This window comes from Meles meles, chromosome 7 (genome assembly GCF_922984935.1).
Source record: "Meles meles chromosome 7, mMelMel3.1 paternal haplotype, whole genome shotgun sequence".
NCBI lineage: Eukaryota > Metazoa > Chordata > Mammalia > Carnivora > Mustelidae > Meles > Meles meles.
Window position 1 is genome coordinate 122278758 of NC_060072.1, and position 19952 is coordinate 122298709.

General features: G+C 41.9%; 1 pseudogene; it reads right to left on the reverse strand.

Annotated features, from left to right (window-relative positions):
- Nucleotides 1-2579: 2579 nt before the first annotated feature.
- LOC123946489 lies at nucleotides 2580-17849 on the reverse strand (annotated as a pseudogene).
- Nucleotides 17850-19952: the final 2103 nt, after the last annotated feature.

Below are 19952 nucleotides of genomic sequence, written 5' to 3' on the forward strand. Positions count from 1 at the left end.
GAGATCTTTTAAAAATAAGTGAGAATGGAATCCATCAGAATCCTAGAGGAGATCAAAGGCAGTAACCTCTTCGATATCAGCCACAGCAACTACTTCCAAGATATGTCTCCAAAAGCAAAGGAAACAAAAGTGAAAATAAACTTTTGGGACTTCATCAAGATCAAAACCTTCTGCACAGCAAAGGAAACAGTCAACAAAATCCCACGGAATGGTTGAAGATATTTGCAAGTGAAAGTACAGACAAAAGGTTGATATCCTGGATCTATAAAGAACTCCTCAAACTCAACACACACAAAACAGATAATCATATCAAAAAATGGGCAGCAGATATGAACAGACACTTTTCCAATGAAGACATACAAATGGCTATCAGACACATGAAAAAATGTTCATCATCACTAGCCATCAGGGAAACTCAAATTAAAACCACATTGAGAGGGGCGCCTGGGTGGCTCAGTGGATTAAGCCGCTGCCTTTGGCTCAGGTCATGATCTCAGGGTCCTGGGATCGAGCCCCGCATCGGGCTCTCTGCTCCACAGGGAGCCTGTTTCCTCCTCTCTCTCTGCCTGCCTATCTGCCTACTTGTGATCTCTCTCTCTGTCAAATAAATAAATAAATAAATAAATAAATAAAACCACATTGAGATACCACCTGACACCAGTTAGAATGGCCAAAATTAGCAAGATAGGAAACAACACGTGTTGGAGAGGATGTGGAGAAAGGGGAACCCCCTTACATTGTTGGTGGGAATGCAAGTTAGTGCAGCCGCTTTGGAGAACAGTGTGGAGATTCCTCAAGAAATGAAAAATAGAGCTTCCCTATGACTCTGCAATTGCACTACTGGGTATTTACCCCAAAGATACAGATGGAGTGAAAAGAAGGGCCATCTGTACCCCAATGTTTATAGCAGCAATGGCCACGGTCGCCAAACTGTGGAAAGAACCAAGATGCCCTTCGACAGACGAATGCATAGGGAAGATGTGGTCCATATACATGATGGAGTATTATGCCTCGATCAGAAAAGATGAATACCCAACTTTTGTAGCAACATGGACGGGACTGGCAGAGATTATGCTGAGTGAAATAAGTCAAGCCGAGAGAGTCAAGTATCATACGGTTTCACTTATTTGTGGAGCATAACAAAGAACACGGAGGTCATGGGGAGATGGAGAGGAGAAGGGAGTTGAGGGAAATTGGAAGGGGAGGTGAACCATGAGAGACTATGGACTCTGAAAAACAACCTGATGGTCTAGAAGGGGATGGGGGGTGGGAGGTTGGGGGAACAAGGTGGTGGGTATTAGTGAGGGCACATGTTGCATGGAGCACTGGGTGTGGTGCAAAAACAATGAACACTGTTATGCTGAAAAGAGAAAAAATAACGTGATATATGTTTAAAAAATACTTTTTAGGACTTTGAGCAAACAATAAATTTCTATTATGGTTGAAAATTTTAAAAAAAGTGAGAATGACTGATGCTCTGGGATTTGTTGAAGAAAGTAAGACTAGAGATATGAAAGAGCTCTCATTACTCACAAAGAACTATGTAGCAGAAATTAATATCATTATTCTAAGTAAAGCTGAGGAACTATATCTGCAAGACTAACATTTTCAAATAAATACAGGCGGGGCACTAGGGTGGCTCAGTCCATTAAGCATCGTTCTTTGGCTCAGGTCATGATCTCAAGGTTCTGGGATCCAGCCCCTCATTATGTTCCCCACTCAGCAGGGAGTCTGCTTCTCCCTCTCCCTTTGCCTGCCGCCATTCCTGCTCGCCCTCTCGCTCTCTCTCTCAAATAAATGAAATAAATACAGAAGGCAATCACTTACCACAACCTGAACAAACCACAAACATAATATATGCATTTTTTTCCTGCTTTAAAATTCAGAGTGTTGTACGGAAGCCCCACTTGACAAAATATGATGCATTTTAAGCACTGGACCAAGGGAGAAGGACAAGATGGTCTACCATCTACAGTGTGAAATGAGAGCCTTTGCAGATATGGCACAGAGTCATAGATGCTAAAGGGAGAAGGGGCAAGGGAGAAGTCAGGTTCTTAAGCTGGGAAGGAGTTTCAGAAGATGACTCCTCATGGCACAGTAGCTTAGTGCTGGTGTATGGAACTCTTCAGAGTACTGGAAGGCTCTGAAGTTATCATGACACTCAATATCCTTGGGGGTCTCCCCCATAGGAAATGCATGCATTTATGTTTAATGCAAAATAAATCATAGGATCAGCTTCTTGGTTCAGCAGCTAAAATGGACTCATTTACAAAGTCAAATGCTTATTTTTGCTTTGACTACAGTTTGTCTGGTGACCATCATCATCAGCTTTGAATGTTCTAGTTACAAAGAATTTACAAGTGATGTGTATTAAGTAGAAAGGGGTATGAAATAATGCCTCTATCCCCATTGATAAGCCTCAGAGGCTTCTGAGGTCTGCTCCATGAAACTCCACATGCCAACTGACCCAAACAAAACCTGCTTAGGAATGGCTTTCTGGGAGTCTCCTTGGATTTGTAGATATGTAAATACTCTGCCCTCTACAAATAAAGGAGGCCTATGGGTGAGAGCCCAAGACTCTAACTTTCCTTCTGTGCGTTCAGAAGGTAGCCTTTGTCCTTCACTTGCTCTCCTCCAGATCTGTTTTCTGTTTCCACCTGTCCATCCTGGAACAGAACAGCCCGCATACCACAGGGTGGCCAAAGACATAAAAAAGCATGGGGTGCTCAGATGCCCCAGCTGGGGAAGCGTGTGCAATGAAATTCACCATCATTCTTATTGGATCTCAGCAATGCTTCTGCAAGGCACCCTAAACAAAGCACATTATCCTTCTAAATTACAACAGGTATGAGAGTTGTTAAGCATCTGAAGACGAGGACCAAAAAGTCTTAACCTATCATCTCAGAAAAACATACCTGCAGCCTGGTGTCATCTCGAATTCCATATATTTTTTTTGCCATCTCTGAAATATCTCTCTCAATGACTTCTTGACTGGTGCCTTTCACATCAATGTAGTGGCAGTCTGCACCGGCGTAATGGCAGGAAATTGCCTGTGCAGAGTGACAGGGTTAATACTGGAAAAAACCCATTCCATTAACACCAGCAACTGAACAGGGAGTCTTCTTTTAGAAAATCAGCTATTTCACTCAGCGTTTGATTTCTAGAATGTTCCATGCTGTCCTGTATTAGTCTCTTCATGGTTCGGTATCTTTTTTCCCCCAGGTACAGTTTAAATCTGACTCAGAAATACAAGTGGCTTTTAGCTCCCTGTGATACTTGGGTTGTATAAGTGGCGGGGAACGTAATGACATGAGTAAGAGGACTTTAACTTTTTTTTTTTTTAAGATTTTATTTATTTGACAGACAGAGATCACAGGTAGGCAGAGAGGCAGGCAGAGAGAGAGAGAGGAAGAAGCAGGCTCCCCGCTGAGCAGAGAGTCCGATGCGGGGCTCGATCCCAGGACCTTAGGATCATGACCTGAGCCGAAGGCAGAGGCTTAACCCACTGAGCCACCCAGCGCCCCGGACTTTAACTTTTTAACATGTGATTTTTCTAGTGTGTGGATGTCCTCAAGTCCTAAACAGGCATGTGTTCCAGGGTTCTTCACCATTTTCTTAGTCAGGGAAGTTAGTTACTCAGTTGAGTCTGTGGTGGGTTGTCCTTTCAATGGCTACGGATCATGAAAACAAACAAACAACTACCCACAAAAATACCTTGCAAAGGACAATAACATACACACTACCCCCTTTGAAATAAAACGGACACTTTGAGTCCAATAGCATCACATACGATCCCCATCCTGTTTCTGTCTGAAGGTAAGATGGAGGTTACTTGGTTCTCCCCATTCTTGAAAAAGTTACAAGCTAATCTAAACTTAAAACTCACTTTCCGAGTTTCAGGTTAGTTCTCTTAAGGTGACTGTCTACGGAAGGGACAGCCTGCTTTGCCCAGAACATTGAATTTCTATGCAGTGGAGTCACAAACTCCATTTCCCACAGAAGCCCCCACATCGTGCCAAGGAGGAGTGACACTTGAGGCCAAAGAGGAAAAGGGAACACCCATATCCAAGTGTTTTTGTATTTTTTTTTAAGGGTTCATAGTTTCCCAAACATTTAACTAGTTGAAAAACTATTGAAAAATTTGCAATGTTGGGGTATTAGCATTCATAGTACTTGGGGTGTTTCATGTTATATAACTTCCAATTTCATACAGTAATCATTTCATACTCAACTTTTTAAAAAATTAATTAATTTATTTTTTCAGCGTAACAGTATTCATTGTTTTTGCACAACACCCAGTGCTCCATGCAATACGTGCCCTCCATATTACCCACCACCTGGTTCCCCCAACCTCCCACCTCTGCCCCTTCAAAACCCCCAGGTTGTTTCTCAGAATCCATAGTCTCTCATGGTTCATCTCCCCTTCCAATTTCCCCCAACTTCCTTCTCCTCTCCATCTCCCAATGTCCTCCATGTCATTTGTTATGCTCCACAAATAAGTGAAACCATATGATACTTGACTCTCTCTGCTTGACTTATTTCACTCAGCACAATCACCTCCAGTCTCGTCTATGTTGGTACAAAAGTTGGGTATTCATCCTTTTTTTTTTTTTTTTAATAAACATATAATGTATTTTTATCCCCAGGGGTACAGGTCTGTGAATCACCAGGTTTACACACTTCACAGCACTCACGATAGCACATACCCTCCCCAATGTCCATAACTCCCTCCCCCCTCCCAACCCCAGCTCCCCCCAGCAACCCCCAGTTTGTTTTGTGAGATTAAGAGTCACTTATGGTTTGTCTCCCTCCCAATCCCATCTTGTTTCATTTATTCTTCTCCTATCCCCCTAACCCCCCATGTTGCATCTCCACATCCTCATATAAGGGAGATCATATGATATACAGAATGGAATACTATGCAGCCATCAAAAGAAATGAAATCTTGCCATTTGCGATGACGTGGATGGAACTAGAGGGCATCATGCTTAGTGAAATAAGTCAATCGGAGAAAGACAACTATCATATGATCTCCATACACAACTTTTTAACATGGAGTCTTTTAATATGTAGCTATCCTATCTCAGTTTGATCCTGATCATGTAGCACGTGTTATAACTTTCTGACTCATGTAAACTCTCAGATTATTGTCTCAGCTTCTGTTTTTTATACACACACATAAACATAAATTTCCATTTTTTATTCCAAGTTGAATTTTGGGGCTAAGGATACATGATAAAGGGCCCAAATTAGGGGCACCTGGGTGGCTCATTTGGCTAAGTGTCTGCCCTCAGCTCGGGTCATGATCCTAGGGTCCTGGGGTTGAGCCCCTTATCGGCTCCCTGCTCAGTGGGGAGCCTGCTTCTCCCTCTCCAGCTCCCCTTGTTTGTGTTCCCACCCTCGCTATCTCTCTCTGTCATAAATAAATAACATCTTTTTTTAAAAAGGCTGTGAAACTCAGGAACACTCAAATTATTTATGTCACTGTGGCTATACCTCCTGCTTGCACATTTCCGAGGGCCATGTTGGTAGAGAGTCCATTCTAGTCTTTCTTTAAAATGCTGGCATTGTGCCCTTCATGCATATATATTTTTATTTTTTTTATTGTTATGTTGGTCACCATCGAGTACATCATTAGTTTTTGATGTAGTGTCCATGATTCCTTGTTTGCGTATAACACCCAGTGCTCCAGGCAATCTGTGCCCTCCTTAATCCCCATCACCAGGCTCACCGTCCACCCTCCCCACCCTCTGCCCTTCTAAAACCCTCAGTTTGTTTCCAGGAGTCCCTAAACTCTCATGGTTCATCTCTCTCTCTGATGTCTCTCCCTTCATTATTCCCTTCCTTCTCCTAATGTCTCCATGCTATTCCTTATGTTCCATAAATAAGTGAAACCGTATGATAATTGACTTTCTCTGTTTGAACTTATTTCACTCAGCATAATCTCTTCCATTCCCATCCATGTTGATGCAAATCCTTTCTGATGGTTGAGTAATATTCCATTGTGTATGTGAACCACATCTTCTTTATCCATTCTTCTGTTGGAGACCATCTTGGCCCGTTCCACATTTTGGCAATTGTGGCCATTACTGCTATGAACATTGGGGTGCATGTGGCCCTTCTTTTCACTACATCTGTATCTTTGGGGTAAATACCTAGTAGTGCAATTGCTGAGTCATAGGGTAGCTCTATTTTTAATTTTTTGAGGAAACTCCACACTGTTTTCCTACGTGGTTGCACTCATCTGCATTCCCACCAACACTGTACCAGTGTTCCCCTTTCTCTACAACTCCTCCAACATTTGTTGTTTCTTGCCTTGTCAATTTTTGCCATTCTAACTGGCAATCTTCTGGAGGATTCGGAGATACCACCTCACATCATGGATATTTTTTCAATTAGTTTTGATTTTCTAAATACTGCCCTAATATTTCATTGAACTTGAATGCTGAGGGGTTGGTTTTTTTTTTTTTTTGCACCGTTCCCCCACCCTCATTAAATTTTGATCCAGAAGAGTGTCTTCCTTCCTCATCTTCATCATGGCCCTGTAAAACTGATGGAAATATGAATAAATAGAAGAGGAAAACTGGAATCTAACCCTTGACCTCAGGGAGTCAGTGGTAGTTGGTGTGAAAACCTGGAAGGTTTCACTCAGCCCCCCAACACTCCCCAATATTTAATCTGGAGAGCCATGTTCTATGGGGAAATGTAAGTCCACAGTACTGTCAGATCTGTTGAATTTTTGAGAAGCGAGAAATCTGGGACTATGAGAAATTTTGTTAGTTTTAAATCATTAGGTGTTTCAAACATTCTGACGCTAAAAACGACTTTTGGGACTCAGGGATGAAAAATATGGCTGCCTGTGAAATCTGACGTCTGGGCAGCCAATTCAAAACGTTTGCTTAGAATTGATCACGGTTTTCCAAACAACAAAGCTATTATAAACCTTCCTCTTAGTGGTTACTATGAGCTATATACATTCCAAATTTTATGATTTTTATATGTCAGCCTTTGTTTCTGCCTCCAAAATCACAGGCTTTGGGCTCCCAAGTATGTTCTTCTTCTGAAGCAATTCTATGAATGTTCATAATTCATTATCAGCAGGATGAGGATCCTGATCTCACCTGGCTTCTTACTGATATGAGCAAAAAAGCATGAGGTAGCAAATAGATTTCCTGGTAAATAAACCAGACTAAACACCAGTTTCGTTCAATGTCACAAATCTCATGAAGTTTCACATATCTTGACATTTTTGGTTCTAATGTATTCATCGTTGGAAACTACAGTGATGAGAAAGCATACCTTCTGGTATCCTTGAGTTCTGTTCCAGCCAGATCCATGGATGAGCAAAGGATGAAAGAAAACAGTGTCTCCCTTCTCCATCACAAGATGCACTCGGGGGCAGTTTTCATCATAGTCCTGAATCCCGTAGAACATTATGTTAACTCCTCCCTAGATCACAGAACAGAACCAAAACTATATTTGAGGAACCCAACGATTAAGAATTTTATCAATGACTCATTAGGAAAAGCAAAGGGTTCCTAAGTTCTGCCAAGAGAAAGACATAAAAAGATTCTTTTTTTAAAAAAATGATTTTATTTATTTATGAGAAAGAGAGAGAGATCACAAGTAGGCAGAGAGGTAGATGTGGATGGTGGGGGAGCAGGCTTCCTACTGAGCAGAGAGCCCAATGTGGGGCTTGATCCCAGGACCTGAGATCATGACCTAAGCTGAAGGCAGAGGCTTAACCCACTGAGCTACCCAGGCAGCCCGAAATAAAAAATTCTTCCTTTTTTTAAATAAAAAGATTCTTAAAAGCTACTGTAAATATGCAAACCCTTGGGGCACCTGGGTGGCTCACTGGGTTAAACCCTCTGCTTTCCGCTCAGGTCACGATCCTGGGATCCTGGGTCGAACTCCAGGTTCGGGTCTCCGCTCAGCAGGGAGCCTGCTTCTCCCACTCCCTCTGCATGCCTCTCTGCCTGCTTGTGATCTCTCTGTCAAATAAATAAATAAAATCTTAAAAAATATATATACAAAAACCTCTCAGACATCTGGTTGTAAAAATCATGGATTTAGGGGACCAAATGAAGAATTTCATATTTCTACTTATCTGTCATTACTGAATCATAAATGAAGATCTAGACCAACTCCGCATTTTGCAGTTAACATGAGAGATCCCCTTTCCAGCATGAATCTGTAATCACACTTTCCCAACATGATATTCTTCTCCCCCAGAACTTTGCTGAAATCATTCTTCTATTATTCAGGAGTACCTCTGGGAAGCAAATTTTTTTCTCAAGCCAGAAGAGAGAAAATGTTCAAGTTTCCTCAGCTCAGAAAGCACTCATGTCACAACGAGTGTTGAAAGAATAGTACATTACAACACTGTGCTTTATTAGAACTACTTCCAATGTTAGTTATTGCTTTAAGTAATGGTTATGGGGGGACTACAGTATCCCAGTCCCCTTCATAAGACTGTCCATATTCTTCTGGGGGAAGGATTCTTTCCTGATGGACTGTGTTGGGACTTTCATCCAGTGTACTTCTCTCCTGGCTAGGTGGATATGTAACCTATGCCAAGTCAGTCTGACCTCCCAATGTCATCACGTTGTATCTGAACAGAGGATCGATCAAAGGCATTGGTCATGGTCAAGGTTCAACTGCCCCCACCAGTTGCCCCATCTTGACTTCCCACTGTCACTCTCCCACTTTCCTGCTTACCAGAGTCAGCCAGACTTTCCATGGACTCAGCATGTGCCTGCACCCCTCCAAGACACTCTCTTTGGCGTATGTTAGCCACAGCCCACTTCTGTTGCCTGCAACAAACTTTCCCTAAACCTCAACTCAGTTTTTCCATAAACCTCAACAGTTTATGAATCTCACAATTTCAGATTTTGTATCAGAATCCAGACTCAAAGAATTTCAGTTGGCACTATTCCTCAGAGTAAGAATTCTAACTAATTGAGACAGAAGTCCTGAAAGCCATATTCTTTACTTCCTACAAAAAACCCACATGTATTCTTCCCACCTGAACAACACGTGCTCTTCTGAGGGTTTCAGAGTTTATTGTCTGAGGTCTACAACACTCATCGTCTCCTCTCTGGTTTCTCTGCCTCTGGACTCCACACTTCCAGTACCTCCTGCTCTAGATCTCAAGATTATCATTCTTGAAGAGCCGATTTGATCTCACCATTCATGGGTTCAAAGCATTCAATAATTCAATCAATAAATCATGCAACAGGCAGGCAATGGAATACTACTCATCCTTCCCCAGAGCCTTCTCTGGTCTGTCTAGCAGGGGGGAGATGATTCCTCCGTCGTCTTTATCCTGACATCTAGCAATCAGTGGGTAAGAATTACCTGGCAGCTGATACAGGCATCTGGTGTTGTGGGTGTTTATGTCTGACCTCTGCAATGAAGCTTGATGATTTTAGATCCTATACAGTGCCTACCAGTGTTCCCCACACTGGTCAGCTTTCCAAAACTTGTTGAAAGAAAAATGATTATTCTACCTGACATCTTTGAATTTTCCCTGATCCTGGTTGCAAAACCTAAAACAATGTTTTGCTAAGAAAGGAAATGCCATCTCATTGTTAAAGTTCTGTATGGAATCTGATCTAAAATTAAAACAAAAGGGCACCTGGGTGGCTCAGTGGTTTAAGCCTCTGCCTTTGGCTCAGGTCATGATCTCAGGGTCCTGGGATCAAGCCCCGCATTAGGCTCTCTGCTCAGTGAGGAGCCTGCTTTTCTCTCTCTTTGCTTGCCTCTCTGCCTACTTGTTACCTCTCTCTTTCTGTCAAATAAATAAATTAAATCTTTAAAACTAAATAAACAAGATGGGATTGGGAGGGAGACAAACCATAAATGACTCTTAATCTCACAAAACAAACTGGGGGTTGCTGGGGGGAGGTGGGATTGGGAGAGGGGGAGCGGGCTATGGACATTGGGGAGGGGAGGCGAACCATAAGAGACTATGGACTCTGAAAAACAACCTGAGGGTTTTGAAGGGTCAGGGGTGGGAGGTTGGGGGAACAGGTGGTGGGTAATGGGGAGGGCACGTTTTGCATGGAGCACTGGGTGTTGTGCAAAAAGAATGAATACTGTTACGCTGAAAAAATAAATAAAATGGAAAAAAAAATTAAATAAATAAAAATCAAAACAAATCAATAAATATTCTGGTAAAGATTTATCTTCTAGTGGCACCTCGTTGGCTCAGGGAGTCAGATATCAGACTCTGGATTTTGGGATCAGGTTATGATCTCAGGGTCACAAAATCAAGCTGCATATTGAGTTAGTGCTCACCAGAGTCTCCATGTCCGTTTTCCTCCCTTTCTGCCTCTCTCCGCCCACGCCACCTCTCACAAGTATCACGACCAAATATCATGAGCTGTCTCCCATTATCCCTGTCTCTCTCTGTGTTTGACTCAAATAAATAAATAAATAAAATCCTAAAAAAGAAAAGGAGGGAGGAAGGAAGGAAAGAAAAAGATAAGGAACAAAGGAAGGAAGGAAGGAAGGAAGGGATTTATACCTCCCACTTGGGATAAGCATGTGGCTTTAGGTCGCCTTTGTGACTGCCCGGGAGCACACACAGGCATCCATTGTTCTGGTCGATGTGCTCCATGGCTGTCCAAACACCAACTATGTTATTGCTGGCCTGACGGGGAAATAGTGCAGATCCTGATGCAAGGGGTGGCGGGATGTCTTCTTGCCTAAAACAGAACCTGCTGTTAAACCACTCTTGAACCTCAGAATTCATCTCCTCTGCCTGAAAACCAGATCAGTGACTATCCCTCCAAAACTCAAAGACGTGAAACCACACTACAGACAATCAGCCTGGAGAGATAAGCACCAAACTGGAATATCAAATCGACAGGGTGACTCCAGATCCTATACTTTTTTTCTGGGTCTGACAGCCAGGGATTCACACCATTCTCTGGCAACTCATAACATGTTACAATCTCTATTGTTCTTTATTCCTTTGTAACTCTGGTTGGTGGACAACCAGTATGTTCCCAGAAAAGTTTGGTCAACTGAAGAGAATCACCAAATTTGAAGTTCCCCATTAGCCCTCTAAGTGGCTGACCCAAACACTATCAAGTAATTAAATTAATAAAAGCCTTCCAAGAAATTCTTCCCGGAACTAAGAGCACTTGGTGGACAGTCACTATGTAGAATCAGAGATCATAGAACCACATTTACGTGGTTCCCTGTTTTGCAATCTGAACTTGGTACTGTTCCCCTATGCCCAACTCCAACCTCTCTAAGCAAGACATCCAGGGTAGGGAGATTTCGTGGTGCTACACTATAGCCTAGTCACATAAAGCTCTCCTGGCCTCTTTTTCTCCAGAAAAAGTGGAAAACATAAAGAATTCTGAAGGACCAACTTATTACTGCTACTAGAGTAGAATTTCTCAGCATGGACCAAGAGCTGTTGGCTTTAGAATTGCAGATTCTTGGGGTGCCTGAGTAGCTCAGTCAGTTAAGCATCTCTTGATTTCAGCTCAGGTTTTGATCTCTAGGTTATGAGTTCAAGTCCCATGTTGGGCTCCATGCTGGGCATGTAGCCTATTTAAAAAAATTTTTTTTTAGTGCACATATCTGGGTTTTAGCTTCCAATTAGGTTTCTCTGGGAGTGAAATCTTAGGAGCTATATTTTAGCAAGCACAAGACATTTTAAGTCAAGTGATGTATGTGATTTATAAGAAGCTTTAATTTTGATAATAATAATATCTTGAATCAGGAAAACAGAATTCACACCATCATTGGTGAGAATAGTTAACAAAGCTTAGGGATGATAATTACAATAATGAGAGCCTATGGTATATGAGCAGTTATGTTTATAAAACCAAACATTTGAGCAGTAAGCCAGTCAGTTGTCCAGAAATCCAACAATAACCCTACAGTTAACATCTGAAATCGCTATTCTATCTCACTATTGTTATGATGTATGCTATTTCGAGGCAAATAAAAGGACATATATATTTAGTTATCCAAATTTAGCTGTTACACACACAGCTAGAGTTAGAACACCTTAAACTCTCTCATTTCCTCTTTTTTTTTTAATTGTGGTGGGGGAGCTTCTTCGTAACAAATAAGAGCCCTTTACCAGAATCTGGAGGTTTGTTTATCAGCATTGTATGCAGGGCCACAATATCAGGTCCAGTGAAGCACTCCACATATTTCAGAATCTAAGGGAAAAGAAGAAAAAAAGTTTGATGAGAAATCCAATGCACAAAAGTGGCACAAAGTACAATTATCTGTAGAAGAGCCAAGATGCCTTCATTCAACACCTGGTAGGAGCACCTGGGTCGCTCAGTCAGTGAAGTTTCCAACTCTTGATTTATGCTCAGGTCATGATCGCACAGTCACAGGATCGAGCCCTGCACTGGGCCATTTGTTCAGTGGGGAGTCGACTTGAGATTCTCTCCCTCTGCCCCTCCCCTCCAAACAAACAAATATATGTATACACACACACACACACACACACACACATATACATGTATATATATATTTAAAAACCACTTAGTATTTCATAACATTGCAAACAAAGCTTGAAAGCAGGAAAAACTTGTAACAGCAAGTCTGCAACACTCTGAATTAAACAGGCTTTTCCAAGCCAGTGGAACCCTAACCAATTCAATGAAAAAGATGGTATTGAATCTCCAATTCTATCTGACTCCAAAAATGAAGCATATTCTACTGCTTTCTCATTGTTTGATCCTGTGTAGAAGGAATATTGGCAACTTGAGCAGGCAATGCTTGAAATGAAACCAAAATCCTAGAAGTCAGGCCTCCTATTTATTTGTTTATAAAGCATGTTATTTTTTGCAGTTTTTTTTGGCAGTATTTTCTTTCTTTCTTTTTTAAATCCCTAATCCCACCATGGGGCTCGAACTCAGGACCTTGAGATCAAGGGTCTCATGGTCCCACAGCTAAGGCAGCCAGGTGCCTCTGACCAGTATTTTCTCAACCTCAGCGACACTCACGAGCCATTTTACCATTTCTATTCTACTTTAGAGAGGTGTCCAATAGTTTTAGTCAAGAATTTTTCCAAAATAACTCACATCTTATCCTGATTAATAATATTCTTGAGGTGATAGGTTGGATGTGCTGGTTATTTTTTCCAATACACGTGAAAATAAATTCCTAACTACTAAAGCATGACCTACTGCCTAAAAATCATTGCATGAACCAGCAAGCGCATGGTTCAGATTTTAGAGGGGTGGGAAACCTGGATGTCCCAGCCGTGCTTAATCTACCCTGTGCTGCCTCTAACTTCAAGATTTTCCTCCTTGATGGATGCACACAACTTCCATTTCCAGAGCAGGACTTGAGGTTGGGAAGTCATATCCCCTCCTGTCCCCAGCCCAATGGGCTGGACATCGTAGTTGACTTACCTGTACAGAGTCTTTTTTCTGAGGCAAATTTTTTTCTTTTTAAAAATTATTTTAAATGTGTTTTATTTTTAAGATTTTATTTATTTGTCAGAAAGAGCAAGAGAGAAAGCAGTAGGTAGAGGGAGAAGCGGGCTCCCTACTGATCAAGGAGCCTGATGTAGGACTTCATCCCAGGACCCAGGGATCCTGACCTGAGCCCAGTGCAGATGCTTAACCAACTAAGCCCCCCAGCTGTACCATTAAAAAAAATTTTTTTTTTTTTAAGTTATAAGTAACCTCCACAACCAGCCTGGGGTTCAAACTCACAACCCAGAGATCAAGAGCCACATGCTTGGGCCACTTGGGTGGCTCAGTCGGCTAAGCTACTGAGTCTTGGTTTCAGCTCAGGCCATGATTTCAGGGTCCAGAGATCCATCCCTATGTCAGGTTTGTGCTCAGCAGGGAGTCTGCTTTTCTCTCTCCCTCTCCTACTGACCCTCCCCCTCACCCCACCCTCTCTCTCTCTAAAATAAACACATAAATCTTAAAGAAAAAAAAGGTAGCATGCTCTACCAATGGAGCCAGCCAGGTGCCCCCATGGGCAAATTCTCTAATAGCACTTGGGGTTATAATTTCTAGCATGTACTATATGCAATGTGTCCTTTAAATCCATTCTAAATAAATTGTTCATAAACTGTGATACATGTATACAACGGGATGTTACATAATAGTTTAAAAGTATGATATAGATTAATGTATACGTGATATAGAAAGATGTGTAAGATCTACTATAAGTGTTGAAACTACAATTGTAAAGTGGACAACCAGTATGTTCCCACGTGACAGGAAAGGTGGGAGTAGACAGATGCACCTGCATAGGCATGAAAGACTTCTAGTTGAATATACTAGAAATCTCAGCGCTAAGTGGGGCTGGAGTGGGTGACTTTCCTTTGCATCTCATGCCCTTCTGGACTATGTGGATGTCTTTGTAAATTGAACTACTCTTAAAGAATGTTGATTTTTTAAAAAATGAGTTAAAATCTGAACACAAACCTTAACCCCTACGGACCAGTTCATAAGACAGAAGAAACAATAAATGGATGTCCAGTGAATAGGATCTGCAATGTCCCTCCTGTTGATTTGCCCATAGCCACAGTGAGAGAGGCTCTGTCTCTAAGGCAGAATTCCTGTCCTTCACAACCAAGAATAAAGACCAGACTCCAGAGGAGGGTTCTCCATCTGCCCACTACTGACATTTGGAGATGGATAAGTCATCATTTGGAGGAGGGGACTATTCTGCACACTATAGGATCCCTGGGCTTCAAGAGCAGCTCACCGACCCACCATGCCCACCTCTACCCCGAGAGAAGCACACGGTCCCCACCGTGTGCCAACCCAACACGGCTCCAGGCACTGCCAAATGTCTGCCTCCATTTGAGAACCACGGCTCACCAGCCACAAAACAGAGGGGCCAGATAAAGTGTAAGCAATTCCAGAGGCAAGCATGCAGGTGTGTTATTCACTTAAAAAGAAAATGCAGGAAAGTTCTTGAACCTCAGGGAGTGTAGTATTTGAAGAGTTCCTTATGTTCTTGGAAATCCTGGATCTTTGAAACCATCTTTTCACTTGGAGTAAATTCTGACTTTGCAATGGTTACATCTCTCATTATCATCATTCCCTCTGGTTTCACCTCCCCTTTGCAGATCCTTTCAAACTCGTTCCTAGAGAATTAAATTGGCAGATGATGTCATTACTGCAGGCTCCAGGCACCTGTCTGGCCAGTTCTGGGGATAAAGAGTCTCAGACATTGAGGAGGGTGGTGTCTCTGCACCAGACTGACCTCCAGGTCAGGCTGAGTAGTTCTGAGGATGGAGAGGAGAAAATGACCAGCACAGCAGCCCCTGTCTCCTCACTGTGAGGCCGGAGCTCACTGCAGGGACTCACCTATACCTTAGCCTAGCAGAACAGTGAGGAACCATCTGTGATGTGGTGTACCTGAGTAATAATGGCAAATAACTTCTCTCACGCTTACCATGGGCCAAGCCCCGTTCAAAGGCATCTGTGTGTACTTCACCTTATCCAGTCCTCACAACAACACTAGGGCATAAATACGATTATCATCCCCATTTTACAGGTATGAAAACAGAAGAGTAGAAAGTACGTTGCTCCAGGACACACAACAGAGGAAGTCTGGCTAACATTAAAGCCAGCCAGTCTCGCTGCAGAGCTCATGTTCCTAACTGCTTCCCAATGAACCAGTCACTGAAAAATATCTGAACACACACGCTAATCTTACTCATATTCCCACTGCAAACACAACATTTTTTTTTTGTAAAACAACCAATGGTTACTGTACCGAAAGCGTTCAATATCAGCATCAGACACCAAATTTTTAATGACAAGAAACCCATTTTCTTCATAAAATTTTCTCTGTTCTAGGCTTAGAACATTATTATCCCGAGTATACCTAAAGGAGAAAAAGGAATTACAAATAAGTGTAACTGAAAAATCATAACCCAACAACATGTATCAAGAGCCTGAGAAATGTTCATACTCTTCCACCCAGCATTTCTATTTTTTATTTACTCTAAGCAAATAGTCTGAACTTTTTTCTTTAAACAAGTCTAGGGGTGAGGGTTTATCTATTTTTTTTAAGTAATCTCTATACCCAATGTGGGACTCGAGCTCACAAACCAGAGGTCAAGAGTCACATGCTCTTCCCACTGAGCTAGCCAGGTCCCTAATCTGAACATTTTTAAAAAAGTTTAAAACTAAAATGTTAACTACTACTGTTACCAAAAAATAGAAGAATCATTAATTATATCCACTCAATGGGATAGGACTCGGGCCTTAGAAATGAAGAGGTTGGGGGCCCTGGGTGGCTCAGTCAGTTAAGCATGGGCTGGTTATTTCAGCTCAGGTCATGACCTCATAGGTCTGAGATCGAGCCCCCAAATGGTCTGTGGGCTCAGCGGGGAGACTGCTTGAGATTCTCTCCCTCAGCCTCTTCCCCAACTTGCAATGTGTGCACTTTCTCTCTTAAGTAAATGAATCTTTTAAGAAAATGAAGCACATATAATATCATGTGTAGTACTTATTATAATAAAATACACCTAGATTTGTGTAAAACCAAGACACAGGGTACCTGGATAGCTCAGTGGGTCGAGCATCTGCCTTGGGTTAGGTCATGATCCCAGGTTCATGGGATCCCACATCGGACTCCTTGCTCAGCAGGGAATCTGCTTTTCCCTCTGCCCCTCCCCACTGTTCCAGATCTCTTATGGGCACGTGGTCTCTCACTCTCTCTCTCAATTAAATAAATAAGATCTTAAATAGTGTACTTGAAAAAAATGCAAATAAATTAAAAAACCACATTTTTTAAGTGATTACTTTTATGTAATGGAATTGTGAATGATTTTTTTAATTCCTTTTCTTCTCTTTCTAATTTGTTGGTTAATGACTATGTATGGTCGTCGAGTAGGAGACAAATTCAATAGATTTTATCCTTTAAATTGTCTAGATCATATGCTTTCAGAAGAAATCAAAGGGACAAAATCCAAGTAAGTACATAGCATATGCATAAACTCAAATCACCCAGTCCATTCTTCTCGATTGGAAATGTGGCTCTATGAGAATACTCCATGGAGATCGATGTCTTCCCTCACAAAGGTAATTTAAGATAAACCAAAGACACTAGCTAAGATAGCAATAGGACCACAAGCCATAGGCTACCTTGAATGAGGTATAACATGTCTGAATTTGAACAAAATCAGATTATACACCTCTGATATTATTCCTCTTTCTGAACTTTAAAATACATATAAAATTAAAGTCATTTTCAAGTTTTTTCCTACTTCTAATTAGAAATTATCCTGGCAACACATGATTTGTGTAATAAATTTTTGGTAAGAATTTATTTATTCTCTGTAGAGATAGGGAGAGAGAGAGAGGGCAGGGGCAGGGGCCGGAGCAGAAGGAGAGGGTGAAGCAGATTTCATGCTGAACACAGAGCCTGACCCATGACTGATCCCACAGCCCATGAGATTCATGACCTAAGCCACAATCAAGAGTTGGATGCTTAACCCAGTGGCCACCCAGGTGCCCCTGCGTAATGAATTTTCATCAGACAACATAAGATGTTGTATTTTATATCTTAATTACCACTAGGAATTGCTTTATACACATTGTATGGTTAAGAATGACAATTCGATCTACTTACTGGAATTGTGGAGGATGGAAACTGTTAGGAGAAACAGCCCCTGAAGTGGAGTGGGCTACCTAGGCAGTGAATTAAGGCAAATAAAATGAAATTTACGAGTCAACCTTTTCGAGAAACAACAGTCTTCTCTGAATTAGCTCTCATTAGGGAAGACTGGGTTACACACATAACTGCGGACAGGTACGCACGGTTGCTTACATCATCTCATTTCACAGAGCCCAGAGCAGGGTCTGGAAGTCCCAAACCTTCATCACCTTTCCTGCTGCCCAGAGCAGGAGAATGAGACTCACACAGCTCAGTAACTGGGTCCAAGATCATCCAGCAGAAAATGCCTCAGGCCAGACTCAACCCATACTCTTTACTTCATAGCTTTCACCAGTTTCTTCCACATACTATTCCTTCCACTAAACTGCCGAACAAATAAAAATTGTAAGGTTCAAATCTAACAGTAAGAGGAAATGTGCTCTTCCAAAGAGAAATTGAATTTAGTGGGAATCTATTCTGAAATACAAGAAACCATTAGTCTTGTTACTCTTTAAAAAAAAAAAGTCTATTAAATAGTGGCTAGGCTCTATGAAAAGTATGATCCACATAGTTTAGTATAATTTTAAATATCATAAAGAGCTAGAAATTCTTTCTAGTTTTCTATCCAGAGAACGACAGAAAATTTACTTAGCTTCTTCTCAATTGTTTTCATTGTTTCTTTTTTTTTTCTGATGTATCTTCTCCATTTTATTTATTTGTTCAGCGTAACAGTATTCATTCTTTTTGCACAACACCCAGTGCTCCATGCAAAACGTGCCCTCCCCATTACCCACCACCTGTTCCCCCAACCTCCCACCCTTGACCCTTCAAAACCCTCAGGTTGCCCCAACCTCCCACCCCTGACCCTTCAAAACCCTCAGGTTGTTTTTCAGAGTCCATAGTCTCTTATGGTTCGCCTCCCCTCCCCAATGTCCATAGCCCGCTCCCCCTCTCCCAATCCCACCTCCCCCCAGCAACCCCCAGTTTGTTTTGTGAGATTAAGAGTCATTTATGGTTTGTCTCCCTCCCAATCCCATCTTGTTTCATTTATTCTTCTCCTATCCCCCTACCCCCCCATGTTGCTTCTCCATGTCCTCATATCAGGGAGATCATATGATAGTTGTCTTTCTCCGATTGACTTATTTCACTAAGCATGATACGCTCTAGTTCCATCCACGTCGTCGCAAATGGCAAGATTTCATTTCTTTTGATGGCTGCATAGTATTCCATTGTGTATATATACCACATCTTCTTTATCCATTCATCTGTTGATGGACATCTAGGTTCTTTCCATAGTCTGGCTATTGTAGACATTGCTGCTATAAACATTCGGGTACACGTGCCCCTTCGGATCACTATGTTTGTATCTTTAGGGTAAATACCCAGTAGTGCAATTGCTGGGTCATAGGGTAGTTCTATTTTCAACATTTTGAGGAACCTCCATGTTGTTTTCCAGAGTGGTTGCACCAGCTTGCATTCCCACCAACAGTGGAGGAGGGTTCCCCTTTCTCCACATCCTCTCCAGCATCTGTCATTTCCTGACTTGTTAGTTTTAGCCATTCTGACTGGTGTGAGGTGATATCTCATTGTGGTTTTGATTTGTATTTCCCTGATGCCGAGTGACGTGGAGCACTTTTTCATGTGTCTGTTGGCCATCTGGATGTCTTCTTTGCAGAAATGTCTGTTCATGTCCTCTGCCCATTTCTTGATTGGATTGTTTGTTCTTTGGGTGTTGAGTTTGCTAAGTTCCTTATAGATTTTGGATACTAGCCCTTTATCTGATATGTCGTTTGCAAATATCATCTCCCATTCTGTCAGTTGTCTTTTGGTTTTGTTAACTGTTTCCTTTGCTGTGCAAAAGCTTTTGATCTTGATGAAATCCCAATAGTTCATTTTTGCCCTTGCTTCCCTTGCCTTTGCCGTTGTTCCTAGGAAGATGTTGCTACGGCTGAGGTCGAAGAGGTTGCTACCTGCGTTCTCCTCAAGGATTTTGATGGATTCCTTTCTCACATTGAGGTCCTTCATCCATTTGGAGTCTATTTTCGTGTGTGGTGTAAGGAAGTGGTCCAATTTCATTTTTCTGCATGTGGCTGTCCAATTTTCTCAGCCCCATTTATTGAAGAGGCTGTCTTTTTTCCATTGGACATTCTTTCCTGCTTTGTCGAAGATGAGTTGACCATAGAGTTGAGGGTCGATTTCTGGGCTCTCTATTCTGTTCCACTGATCTATGTGTCTGTTTTTGTGCCAGTACCATGCTGTCTTGATGATGACAGCTTTGTAATAGAGCTTGAAGTCCGGAATGGTGATGCCACCAACTTTGGCTTTCTTTT